Source organism: Taudactylus pleione, unplaced genomic scaffold, assembly GCF_031769625.1.
Source record: "Taudactylus pleione unplaced genomic scaffold, aTauple2 ptg000061l, whole genome shotgun sequence".
Classification (NCBI taxonomy): domain Eukaryota; kingdom Metazoa; phylum Chordata; class Amphibia; order Anura; family Myobatrachidae; genus Taudactylus; species Taudactylus pleione.
Genome location: NW_028284463.1, coordinates 14,673,432 through 14,687,212, shown reverse-complemented (window position 1 = coordinate 14,687,212; position 13,781 = coordinate 14,673,432).

Sequence of the window (13,781 nt, the reverse complement as noted above, 5' to 3'; positions counted from 1 at the left end):
GTAGATCCCTTTGTCACTGATTTCAACAACTTGGTCAGTTCGTTTGCATCATTAATAAAATCACCTCCTCTTTCACACGATTTCAGTGTCCAACCTCAGGGAAAGGGAGAAAATGGCAGAACAGACTGCTGTCCTAGTGTATTACATTTTTTATTTAAAAGACAAAACATAAAAAAATAATATACTGCGTACAGGATGACATATATATGGGCAGCGCAGATGGTGTAGTGGTTAGCATTACAGCCTTGCAGCACTGATGTCTTGGGTTCAATTCCCATAGACTCACACAGGGAGTCGATGTTAGCATGATCTGCATCCGATGCTGTGTATAATCTGCCCCTCTCGGCAGGAGACTCTGCTGCACTGGTTCTAGTCAGTCAACGCGTTTCACTCAACAGCTGATCTTTCCCAAGACTGAGTTGGGTTCTTTGAGGCTGAATGTTAAAGCTCCTTAATAATATTTTACTGCTGTGTGTCATGGGGAACTGCCCACATATTACCATAAAAATGTCAGTGAAAGATATTCCTTTTATATTATTAATTATTAAGTCTATGCAAATACAATGTTAAAATATCTTAAAACTTTGCCACAGGTATAATATTCTCATAGGAACCACTTTAGTAAATATACCCCCCCCCCCCTAATGTGAATGTATATTATCCTCAGATTTCTCGGCCATATGAAAAACAACAATTCACTATATTACTAACACACAGAATTATAGCCAGAGACTCATTGTTATTTGCTTCCAGTTTTTTCCCCCCAAAAATACACATTAAAGAGGACGGTGTGCAAGGAATTGGTTCACATAAAACATAATCCCAAATTGTATGGAATGTAACAAAGAAAGAGGGTTTGGCATTGAAAAATTTAAAGAACAATAAAAATATCCTAATTATGCTCAGTAGCAGCAGTCTCCTGGACCCTCCACAGCCTGGCTCAATACACCTGTTTAGGGCTCAGATGCACCTGTTTAGGGCTCAGATGCACCTGTTTAGGGCTCAAAACACATGTTTAGGGCTCAATGCACCTGTTTAGGGCTCAGATGCACCTGTTTAGGGCTCAATACACCTGTTTAGGGCTCAAAACACATGTTTAGGGCTCAATGCACCTGTTTAGGGCTCAATACACCTGTTTAGGGCTCAATGCACCTGTTTAGGGCTCAATACACCTGTTTAGGGCTCAATACACCTGTTTAGGGCTCAGATGCACATGTTTAGGGCTCAGATGCACCTGTTTAGGGCTCAGATGCACATGTTTAGGGCTCAATACACCTGTTTAGGGCTCAGATGCACCTGTTTAGGGCTCAGATGCACATGTTTAGGGCTCAATACACCTGTTTATGGCTCAATACACCTGTTTAGAGCACAATACACCTGTTTAGGGTTCAGATGCACCTGTTCAGGGCTCAATACACCTGTTTAGGGCCCAGATGCACCTATTTAGGGCTCAGATGCACCTGTTTTGGGCTCAATCAGTGGCGTAACTAGGGGGGGTCGAGCAGGGTGTGTGCCCTGGGCGCCGTGGGACTGGCGGCGCGGTGGGGCACCGCTGGCCACGGTCCGGCCCGCCCTAGTTAGCCAGTGTAGCGCCGACCGCAGTGAGTGCGGTCAGCGCTACACATTTGCACAGGACTGGCGCTAGGCTTCCAGCGTCGGTCCTGTGCTGCACAGCTGAGCCCGTTCCCTCCCCCTGAGAGCTTGCCAAATAGTGCCAGGAGGCAGGCTCAGGCTGTGCATAACACATGCATCGCCGCCAGCGCTGGCGGCGATGCGTGTGTTAAACAATAGCCAATGAAATTCAGATAGACTCTCATTGACTGCTGCAGCACCCACTGCAAGAGCCGGGCTTCCGTCCGGCTCCTGCAATGGGTAATGGGACAGACGTCATGACATCATGACGTCTCTCCCATAATGCTGAGCGCGCCAGCCCGGGAGGACTGGCGGTCGTCGTCGGTGGAAGCGGTGTCGCGGTCCGGAGCAGCAGCGTGGATTCAGGTAAGTATATTTGTATATATATTTTTGAAACCTGTCTGCACTACCGGGGGCACAACGGGGGGGGGGGTGTGGCTACTACTGGGGGGACCTCTTCTGGGGGTGGGGGCTACTACTGGGGGCACCATTACTGGGAGGACCTCTACTGGGGGGGGCTACTACTGGGGGCACTTAATCGGGAGGGGGAACCTCTACTGGGGACTACTACTTGTGGGAGGGGAACTACTACTGGGGGCATTATAAAAGGGGCCTACTACTAGGGGCACTGCACTGGGGGGACCACTACTGGGGGCAATAATAGGAAGGACCACTACAGGGGGCACTGGATAGGGGGGATCACTACTGGGGGCCTGCATCAGGGGGACCACTACTGGGGGCACTGCATGGGGGGGGACTACTGCTAGGGGCACTATATAAGGGGCTTACTGCTAGGGGCACTGCACTGGGGGGACCACTACAGGGGGCACTAGATAGGGGGGGATCACTACTGGGTGCCTGCCTAAGGGGGACCACTACTGGGAAAACTGCATGGGGGGGGACTACTGCTGGGGGCACTATATAAAGGGCACTGCATAGGGGGGGACTACTACTGGGGGCACTATATAAAGGGCACTGCATAAGGGGATACCACTACTGGGCACACTGCATTGTGGGGACTGCTACTGGGGCACTGCATAAGGGGGAACACTACATGGGGCACTGCATTTGGAGGGACCAAAACTGGGGGCACTGAATAAGGGGAACTAATTGGGGGCTGTATAAGGGGGACCACTGCTGGGGATACTGTATAATGGGCACTAGTATGGGCCTGCGTAAGAGGGACCACAACTGCATACTGGGGGTACTGTATAAGGGGCACTACTGGGGTTAAGGTGCATATGGATAGGAATGTTGAGCGTGAAAATAAAGGGGTGTGTCATGTTGACACGCCCCATTTTTAAGTGACCACGCCCATTTTTTTCTGCGCGCGCCGAAGGCGGGGGGGGTCTCCCTTTTCAAATTTGCCCTGGGCTCAAAATACCCTAGTTATGCCACTGGGCTCAATACACCTGTTTAGGGCTCAATACACCTGTTTAGGGCTCAGATGCACCTGTTTAGGGCTCATTACACCTGTTTCGAGCTCAGATGCACCTGTTTAGGGCTCAGATGCACCTGTTTAGGGCTCAATACACCTGTTTAGGGCTCAGATGCACTTGTTTAGGGCTCAATACACCTGTTTAGGGCTCAGATGCACCTGTTTAGGGCTCAATACTCCTGTTTAGGGCTCAGATGCACCTGTTTAGGGCTCAATACACCTGTTTAGAGCTCAGATGCACCTGTTTAGGGCTCAATACACCTGTTTAGGGCTCAGTACGCCTGTTTAGGGCTCAATACACCTGTTTAGGGCTCAGATGCATCTGTTTAGGGATCAGATACACCTGTTTAGGGCTCAGATACACCTGTTTAGGGCTCAGATACACATGTTTATTGCTCAGATGCACCTGTTTAGGGCTCAATACACCTGTTTAGGGCTCAGATGCACTTGTTTAGGGCTCAATACACCTGTTTAGGGCTCAGATGCACTTGTTTAGTGCTCAGTACACCTGTTTAGGGCTCAGATGCACCTGTTTAGGGCTCAATGCACCTGTTAGGGCTCAATACTCCTGTTTAGGGCTCTAATGCACCTGTTTAGGGATCAGATACACCTGTTTAGGGCTCAGATACACATGTTTAGGGCTCAGATGCACCTGTTTAGGGCTCAATACACCTGTTTAGGGCTCAGATGCACCTGTTTAGGGCTCAATACACCTGTTTAGGGCTCAGATGCACCTGTTTAGGGCTCAATACACCTGTTTAGGGCTCAGATGCACCTGTTTAGGGCTCAATACTCCTGTTTAGGGCTCAGTGCACCTGTTTATGGCTCAATACTCCTGTTTAGGGCTCAATGCACCTGTTTAGGGCTCAATACTCCTGTTTAGGGCTCAGATGCACCTGTTTAGGGATCAGATACACCTGTTTAGGGCTCAGATACACATGTTTAGGGCTCAGATGCACCTGTTTAGGGCTCAATACACCTGTTTAGGGCTCAGATGCACCTGTTTAGGGCTCAATACACTTGTTTAGGGCTCAGATGCACCTGTTTAGGGCTCAATACTCCTGTTTAGGGCTCAATGCACCTGTTTAGGGCTCAATACTCCTGTTTAGGGCTCAGATGCACCTGTTTAGGGATCAGATACACCTGTTTAGGGCTCAGATACACATGTTTAGGGCTCAGATGCACCTGTTTAGGGCTCAATACACCTGTTTAGGGCTCAGATGCACCTGTTTAGGGCTCAATACACCTGTTTAGGGCTCAGATGCACCTGTTTAGGACTCAATACTCCTGTTTAGGGCTCAATGCACCTGTTTAGGGCTCAATATTCCTGTTTAGGGCTCAGATGCACCCGTTTAGGGATCAGATACACCTGTTTAGGGCTCAAATGCACCTGTTTAGGGCTCATTACACCTGTTTAGGGTTCAGATGCACCTGTTTAGGGCTCAATACTCCTGTTTAGGGCTCAGTGCACCTGTTTAGGGCTCATACTCCTGTTTAGGGCTCAATGCACCTGTTTAGGGCTCAATACTCCTGTTTAGGGCTCAGATGCACCTGTTTAGGGCTCAGATGCACCTGTTTAGGGCTCAATACACCTGTTTAGGGCTCATATGCACCTGTTTAGGGCTCAATACTCCTGTTTAGGGCTCAGTGCACCTGTTTAGGGCTCAATACTCCTGTTTAGGGCTCAATGCACCTGTTTAGGGCTCAATACTCCTGTTTAGGGCTCAGATGCACCTGTTTAGGGCTCAGATGCACCTGTTTATGGCTCAATACACCTGTTTAGGGCTCAGATGCACCTGTTTAGGGCTCAATACACCTGTTTAGGGCTCAGATGCACCTGTTTAGGGCTCAATACTCCTGTTTAGGGCTCAATGCACCTGTTTAGGGCTCAATACTCCTGTTTAGGGCTCAGATGCACCTGTTTAGGGATCAGATACACCTGTTTAGGGCTCAGATGCACCTGTTTAGGGATCAGATACACCTGTTTAGGGCTCAGATGCACCTGTTTAGGGATCAGATACACCTGTTTAGGGCTCAGATGCACCTGTTTAGGGGCAAAGTGTAACTATAAAGTATTTTGAAGGGTTGGCAACTTATAGGACCTTTTGGGATATACAGTAAAGGCTTATGACCAGCGTATTAGACTCTTTGTACAGTCTCTTACTCCATGTTCTTCACTGACTGCATTGTTTATATTTCAGTATAACATTACACATGTTTAGGGCTCAGATGCACCTGTTTAGGGATCAGATACACCTGTTTAGGGCTCAGATGCACCTGTTTAGGGATCAGATACACCTGTTTAGGGCTCAGATGCACCTGTTTAGGGGCAAAGTGTAACTATAAAGTATTTTGAAAGGTTGGCAACTTATAGGACCTTTTGGGATATACAGTAAAGGCTTATGACCAGCGTATTAGACTCTTTGTACAGTCTCTTACTTCATGTTCTTCACTGACTGCGTTGTTTATATTTCAGTATAACATTACACATGTTCATACTCAGAAATAGAATATATGCTGCATAACAAAATAATTACTGATGCTATAAATTGTAATATTTGGGACCCCGGTTTCAGTAAGACATTTCTCTATTTGTAAAGATTGCTATCAGTCCAGTCTCTCTCCTTCTTTCTCTCTCTCTTGCTGCCCATGTGCTGCTGCTATACAGTGACCAGCGGTAGTGGGCCGAGAAGCTTTACCGGTAGGGGCGATGGCACTGATCACATTCCCTCCACACTTCCCCCTGGAGCGCGTCCCTGTATTTAAAATAAAAAAAAAAAATGGAGAGGGTGTGGCCACACCGCCCAGATTTGGGCACGCCTCCCCCAGTACCCGGGCCCACAAGAGCTATTGACAACTCTGCTTCAAGGGGGGATGTTTTATATCTCTGTGCACATTAGGTAATGCACTGTATATAGTGCTGGTATTGGTGGATCAAGTGCATTTAAGAACTCAAAGGTAACTTGGTCTATAAAATTCTTATGTATTTATTTTTCAATAAGATCTCAAGCTCTCTCTTAATTTTCTAAGTGGGGTTAGTACCCAAAGCTTTGTAGGTGGATTCAGAATGAAATAGTTTGAGAACATCAGTTTCATACATTATAGGCCCGTATTCAATTAGTCTGCGAAAACCCATTATCGGCAATAATTTATCGCTGATGACGTCATTTTCGCCTGTTTCACTTATCCCCATATTCAATTACAAAGACTTTTCGCAGGTGCGAAAAGTCTTTGTTAAAAAACGGGGATAAGTTTTTACCATGTAATACATGGCGAAAAAAAGTGCAGAATTGGGGTTAAGGGGTGCAGGCTGAAAAAAAATAGCCTACAGCCTTTTCAGGGAGGGTCCATAAGTATGCGGCAGGTGTTTTCTTCATTGTGGGTGATAGCGGCAGGTGCATTTTTGAAGAATTTTTAAAAATAACTTTAGGGACTTAAAAATATGCTTGCATCCATTTTCGTGTACCCCAAATTTGATGGGCATAGTTATTTCCCCCACCCAAAAAAAGGCTAAGAGCTATTCCTCACCACTTTAGCAAAGCCACATTTATGCACCTGCCGTGGCTATTTAAAAAAACAGATTACCTTCAGCAGGCCAAATCGCGGTACCCATAGTGATCCCCCATGTCAGGACATCTTTAGGGGGGGGCCAGGATGATTTCCTGAAAATTCCCAGGAATTTGATACTTACCTTTCCGCCGGGTCCCGTTTTTGCCTAATTGAATACTGGGATAAAGCGGGCACGCGCCTGATACTTTATCCCAGACAAAATGGCGATGTTGGCGAAAAGTCCGACCTCTGACTTTTCTCCTCAAATTGAATACGGGCCTTAGGCCCGAGTAGATAGAGAACACTTTTTCGTCAAACTTAATTTGACAGGTACCACGCCCCCAACTCCTCCCCTAACTCCTCCCCCCGGCACTCCCACTTTACCACCCCTTTCGATATCTTTTTGATAGGGTTTTGTTATAAAAATTTAAATCAAATGTATATAAATGCGATAGGATTTGATATAAAATGATATTGGGTTCAATGCTTAAACAGGCAGTATTGTTGTTAAACCTTCGTGATATCTATAAAAGTTAATACATCTTTATTTAGCAGGTCACTATGCCAACGAACAAAATATTAGAAAAGAAAATGATAAATGCATAACTGCAATAGGGACATGTTAATAACCTTTAGATGGTGCAGAAGCAGCACCTCTAAATGATTAATATTGAAAGTATTGTTGTTAAACCTTCGTGATAGCTATAAAAAGTAAATACATCTTTATTTAGCAGGCCACTATGCCTACGAACAAAATATTACAAAAGAAAATGATAAATGCATAACTGCAATAGGGACATTTTAATAACCCTTAGATGGTGCAGAAGCAGCACCTCTAAATGATTAATATTGAAATAATTGTAAAATGCTTGTTCTATTTCACCAGTGCTTGGGGGATGTAAATTCTCACAGATGGCATTGCAATGTGGGAAACAGGAATCAGTGCGCAGAATACCTACAGATATATAGATTTTACAGGACTTCATATACAGCAAAAAAACACGTATCATAGAACGATTAAGTGTACGCCGTGTGATGTGAACGCCTCTAATGATTTGAGCATTTTTAAGACGACGTGCGGCGAATACTTTAAAGCTAATAAAATACAGCCTCGATTAGCCATCGGTGCGCACGTACGCATCTCCAAATATAAGGATATATTTCAGAAAGGCTATGAACAGAATTATTCTGAGGAAATATTCGTCATACAGGCTGTGAACACCAAAGGGCTTAGGCCGCTTTATACGTTGGCGGATCTGTACGGTGAAGTTATAACTGGCAGTTTTTACCCCGAAGAACTTCAAAGCATTCCCAAAAACTATAACAGAACTTACAAGGTGGAAAAGATTTTTAAAAATAAGACGGTCAGCGGTCGGAAATACGCGTTGGTTAAGTGGCGCGGATACCCCGCAAAATTTAACAGCTGGGTCGCTGCATCGGAGATAAAAGAAAAATAAAACACAACATCTACTAAACAAGGAGAAATGGATGACAGATCGTTCTACATATCCTTACCCAGCAATGCCTCGGCGGACACATTCCCACAAAATAAGATTTCTAACTATAAAACAAAACTTGCAAAACCGATACACTTAAACGGCGAATGGGAGGTAGCTCTTACAGAAATACAATACCCCCACACCTGGAATACTTTGGATATACACGATTGTGTGTTGCAAATAACAAAGTGGGATAGCCAGCGCTTGGATATCACGAGGGTGTGCATTAAACCCGGTTTTTATGAAACAAACGAGGCGCTACTTGTGGTAATCAATGCAGAAATTGCGCGACATAAACTGGAGGAAGGGTTAGAACTATGGTACGATCCGCTCGAACGCAGCGTATCCTTCGACAATAAGCCCTTCTACCAGATCACAGCAGGCGCTAAGCTGACAAGAACACTGGGTTTACAACCTAAAACTATGTTTTTAAAGCCATGCGCCGACATCGACGGAGGACAATATACGTTGTACGTGTACACAGACATTATCGAACACCAGAGGGTCGGTGATAGTTATGTCCCATTGCTACGCACGGTTGAAATTAAGGGGTGTAACAACGAAATGGTCACAATTCGATACGAGAAGCCAGATTACGTACCTTTGTACAAAGCGCATTTTGACACGATTACCGTAGAGATAAAGAACGACCAGAATGAGAACATAGCATTGAAGTTTGGGAAAGCGAACGTAAAACTACACTTTAGACGACGCAAAAACGATGTTTATTAACCAGGCAGAATGGTTGCTGTTAAAAATGATGGCGATCTGGCGCTGTACGCGCAATATTATAAAGCGCAAGCCGGTAACGGATTACACGGTTTTCACGGCAGCGCTTACATGTACGGCTGCGGTTTAGGCGGTATTTTTCAAAGCCTTTTCAGAAAAGCGGTGCCTCTTTTCCGGAGAGGTCTAGAGTTAGCTAAACCGCACGTGAAGACCGCGGTGCGCAATATCGCGAAAGACGTTATTGGACACGCCACAACAGCGGTGGTGAATAAAATACACAAGGCGAACCAATCCAAACAAGATGGTTCAGGAATAATATATACAAGAAAAGGCGTGTCTAAAAGAAAACGGAAGCGCACGATAGCGTTTCCGCCTTGGGGCATGCCTTTTTTAAATAAAAGCAGGAGACGCCGCAGCTTAAAGAAGAAGAAGAGAGAACCGAAGCGCGGTGCTGGTGATATTTTTTAAACAACATGTCTTTCATACACACCGAGTCCGTAGAATGCGCAAAATCAGAGCTGGATCTTTTTGACGTGCCCCCGACACAAACTAGCGTAGAGAAAAGTCTATACGTCGAAGTTCAGCCTTTAGCGGCGTTATCCGACACAGTGCCGCTTGAATTTTTTATAGCGGCTAGCGGCGAACACTACTACGATCTGAACAACACCCTGCTGTACGTGACGTGCAAGATCGTACGAACCGATAACACGGCGATAGCCCAAGGGGCCCGGGTCGCCCTTATTAATTACCGCATAGCGACATTATTCAGCCAAGTGGATGTTACTTTGGGCGACAGACTCATATCACAATCCAACAATCTTTACGCTTACCGCGCGTACATTGAGACTATATTGAATTATAGCTCCGACGCTTTGTCAACAAAGCACACCACAGGATTATTTTATAAAGATGTGGCTGGAGAACATAACCACAGGGTTCTGGACGGCCCTAACACTGGTTTCAGAAAACGAGCAGGAGCGACCGTGCAGAGTCGCACGGTTGAATTGCTAGGGCCGCTTCACTGCGACCTTTTCCACCAGCATAAACTAATTTTAAACGCCATTGACCTGAAGATTAAACTCACCAGAAACAAAGACTCATTCTGCTTAATGTCTGCTGAAGCGGATGCCTTTAAAATACAAGCGGCACTGTGTCGGATAACGCCGCTAAAGGCTGAACTTCGACGTATAGACTTTTCTCTACGCTAGTTTGTGTCGGGGGCACGTCAAAAAGATCCAGCTCTGATTTTGTGCATTCTACGGACTCGGTGTGTATGAAAGACATGTTGTTTAAAAAATATCACCAGCACCGCGCTTCGGTTCTCTCTTCTTCTTCTTTAAGCTGCGGCGTCTCCTGCTTTTATTTAAAAAAGGGGGATGCCCCAAGGAGGAAGTGCTATCATATGCTTCCGTTTTCTTTTAGACACGCCTTTTCGTGTATATATTATCCCTGAACCATCTTGTTTGGATTGGTTCGCCTCGTGTATTTTATTCACCACCGCTGTTGTGGCGTGTCCAATAACGTCTTTTGCGATATTGCGCACCGCGGTCTTCACGTGCGGTTTAGCTAACTCTAGACCTTTCCGGAAAAGAAGCACCACTTTTCTGAAAAGGCTTCGAAAAATACCACCTAAACCGCAGCCGTACATGTAAGCGCTGCCGTGCAAACCGGGTAATCCGTTACCGGCTTGCACTTTATAATATTGCGCGTACAGCGCCGGATCGCCATAATTTTTAACAGCAACCATTCTGCCCGGTTAATAAAAATCGTTTTTGCGTCGTCTAAAGTGTAGTTTTACGATCACTTTCCCAAACGTCAATGCTATGTTCTCATTCTGGTCGTTCTTTATCTCTACGGTAATCGTGTCAAAATGCGCTTTGCACAAAGGTACGTAATCTGGCTTCTCGTATCGAATTGTGACCATTTCGTTGTTACACCCCTTAATTTCAACCGTGCGTAGCAATGGGACATAACTATCACGACCCTCTGGTGTTCGATAATGTCTGTGTACACGTACAACGTATATTGTCCTCCGTTGATGTCGGCGCATGGCTTTAAAAACATAGTTTTAGGTTGTAAACCCAGTGTTCTTGTCAGCTTAGCGCCTGCTGTGATCTGGTAGAAGGGCTTATTGTCGAAAGATACGCTGCGTTCGAGCGGATCGTACCATACTTCTAACCCTCCCTCCAGTTTATGTTGCGCAATTTCTGCATTGATTACCACAAGTAGCGCCTCGATTGTTTCATAAAAACCGGGTTTAATGCACACCCTCGTGATATCCAAGCGCTGGCTACCCCACTTTGTTATTTGCAACACACAATCGTGTATATCCAAAGTATTCCAGGTGTGGGGGTATTGTATTTCTGTAAGAGCTACCTCCCATTCGCCGTTTAAGTGTATCGGTTTTGCAAGTTTTGTTGTATAGTTAGAAATCTTATTTTGTGGGAATGTGTCCGCCGAGGCATTGCTGGGTAAGGATATGTAGAACGATCTGTCATCCATCTCTCCTTGTTTAGTAGATGTTGTGTTTTATATATCTTTTATCTCTGATGCAGCGACCCAGCTGTTAAATTTTGCGGGGTATCCGCGCCACTTGACCAACGCGTATTTCCGACAGCCGACCGTCTTATTTTTTAAAATCTTTTCCACCTTGTAAGTTCTGTTATAGTTTTTGGGAATGCTTTGAAGTTCTTCGGGGTAAAAACTGCCAGTTATAACTTCACCGTACAGATCCGCCAACGTATAAAGCGGCCTAAGCCCTTTGGTGTTCACAGCCTGTATGACGAATATTTCCTCAGAATAATTCTGTTCATAACCTTTCTGAACTATGGGCCTGATTCAGACCCACTCGCAAGTGGCTGTCCGCTCGCAAGTGGGTCGATGTTGTGCACTGCGCATGCGCACGACGGAGGGAGCTCCGTAGTGCGCATGCGCCAGACGCGACGAGCGAAGGACTTTCCTTCGCTCATTGTGTCTGATCAAAGGGGGCGTGCTGTCGATGTTGATTGACAGCACGCCCCCTTTGGTGGGCGTGCCTGCCAGACGGAGGCGTTCCCAAGGGAACGCCTACCGTCAGAAGCCGGCCCCACTGACATCACTAGTGATGTCAGTAGGAGTGATTTTGACTCTGATAGAGCCAAAATCACTCCAGGGCTTGTGGTCGAAAACCCCGACCACAGGCTTCTGGTCGCACTGGCGATGGTCGCGATGGTCAAGACATCGCGACCATCATCCTGCATGCTCGTATGTGCTGTGGGTGGTGACCCACAGCTATACGAGCGTCCAGGAGGACGCTCCATTTTTATGGAGGACGGCCCTCATTCAGAGCGAGCGTGCTCAGAGCGTCCGGCTCTGAATGAGGGCCAATATCCTTATATTTGGAGATGCGTAAGTGCGCACCAATGGCTAATCGAGGCTGTATTTTATTAGCTTTAAAGTATTCGCCGTACGTCGTCTTAAAAATGCTCAAAGCATTAGAGGCGTTCACATCACACGGCGTACACTTAATCGTTCAATGATATGTGTTATTATAGCTGTATATGAAGTCCTGTAAAAATCTATATATCTGTAGGTATTCTGTGCACTGATTCCTGTTTCCCACATTGCAATGCCATCTGTGAGAATTTACATCCCCCAAGCACTGGTGAAATAGAACAAGCATTTTACAATTATTTCAATATTAATCATTTAGAGGTGCTGCTTCTGCACCATCTAAGGGTTATTAAAATGTCCCTATTGCAGTTATGCATTTATCATTTTCTTTTTCTAATATTTTGTTCGTTGGCATAGTGACCTGCTAAATAAAGATGTATTAACTTTTATAGATATCACGAAGGTTTAACAACAATACTGCCTGTTTAAGCATTGAACCCAATATCATTTTATATCAAATCCTATTGCATTTATATACATTTGATTTAAATTTTTATAACAAAACCCTATCAAAAAGATATCAAAAGGGGTGGTAAAGTGGGAGTGCCAGGGGGAGGAGTTAGGGGAGGAGTTGGGGGCGTGGTACCTGTCAAATTAAGTTTGACGAAAAAGTGTTCTCTATCTACTGGCCGGTATTCAATTTGAGGCGAAAAGTATATAATATAGATATATAGATCTCAGTTATTTCATCAGTAAATAGGAACACCCAGGTGCTAGACCAAAGGGACAGAAGCCATTATTGCAGCAGTACTAATTAGGAGGTCATTGCCAACCTCACTAGAACAGAAATCAAAAGGATTTACTGCGGTGATATACCTTCACAAAATTATAAATTATACTGATAATGTTGAATAAATTGATTTATTAATACACATACAAATATATATATATATATAACAGTAATAATAATAATAAAAATAAAAAATACCTAAATCATATAGTATTACAGTACATACGGTACCTAAAAAATCTTATGGTTATCCAGGTGAATATAGAGTGGTATTTGTGTTGAACTCGGCCGATTTCCTTATGTAATAGAAGAACACTTTGTTGCTATAAAATGTTGAGAAGTGAACCAAGGTTCTAAGTTCCCACGCGCAGATGATACATAGTGGCGAGTTAGAGTATCAGGTTGAAAGGATCTTTGCGAGCTGGGGATTCCCTTCAGCACACACGGACACAGTATATAATACTAAATGAATAAATGGGGCCATCGCTGACAGGTCTGCATATATATGTGTGTATTTCTCGTGTTGTTAGCAGCACATATACAGCAATGAGACAAGTCGCTTCCAGTCAAAAGGAGACTGGGTGCAAACTTAAGGTGCGTACACATGTAGCGATCTGTCAGCAATACGATATCGCTGACAGATCGTTATGCACCCTCCCTGGTATGCTGGATGATCAATATCGATCATCCAGCACACCACCAATTTACCGACTACTATAGCGATCTGTGATCGTCGATCGCGGGTCCCTGTAGTAACTTGCTCAAAATCGCG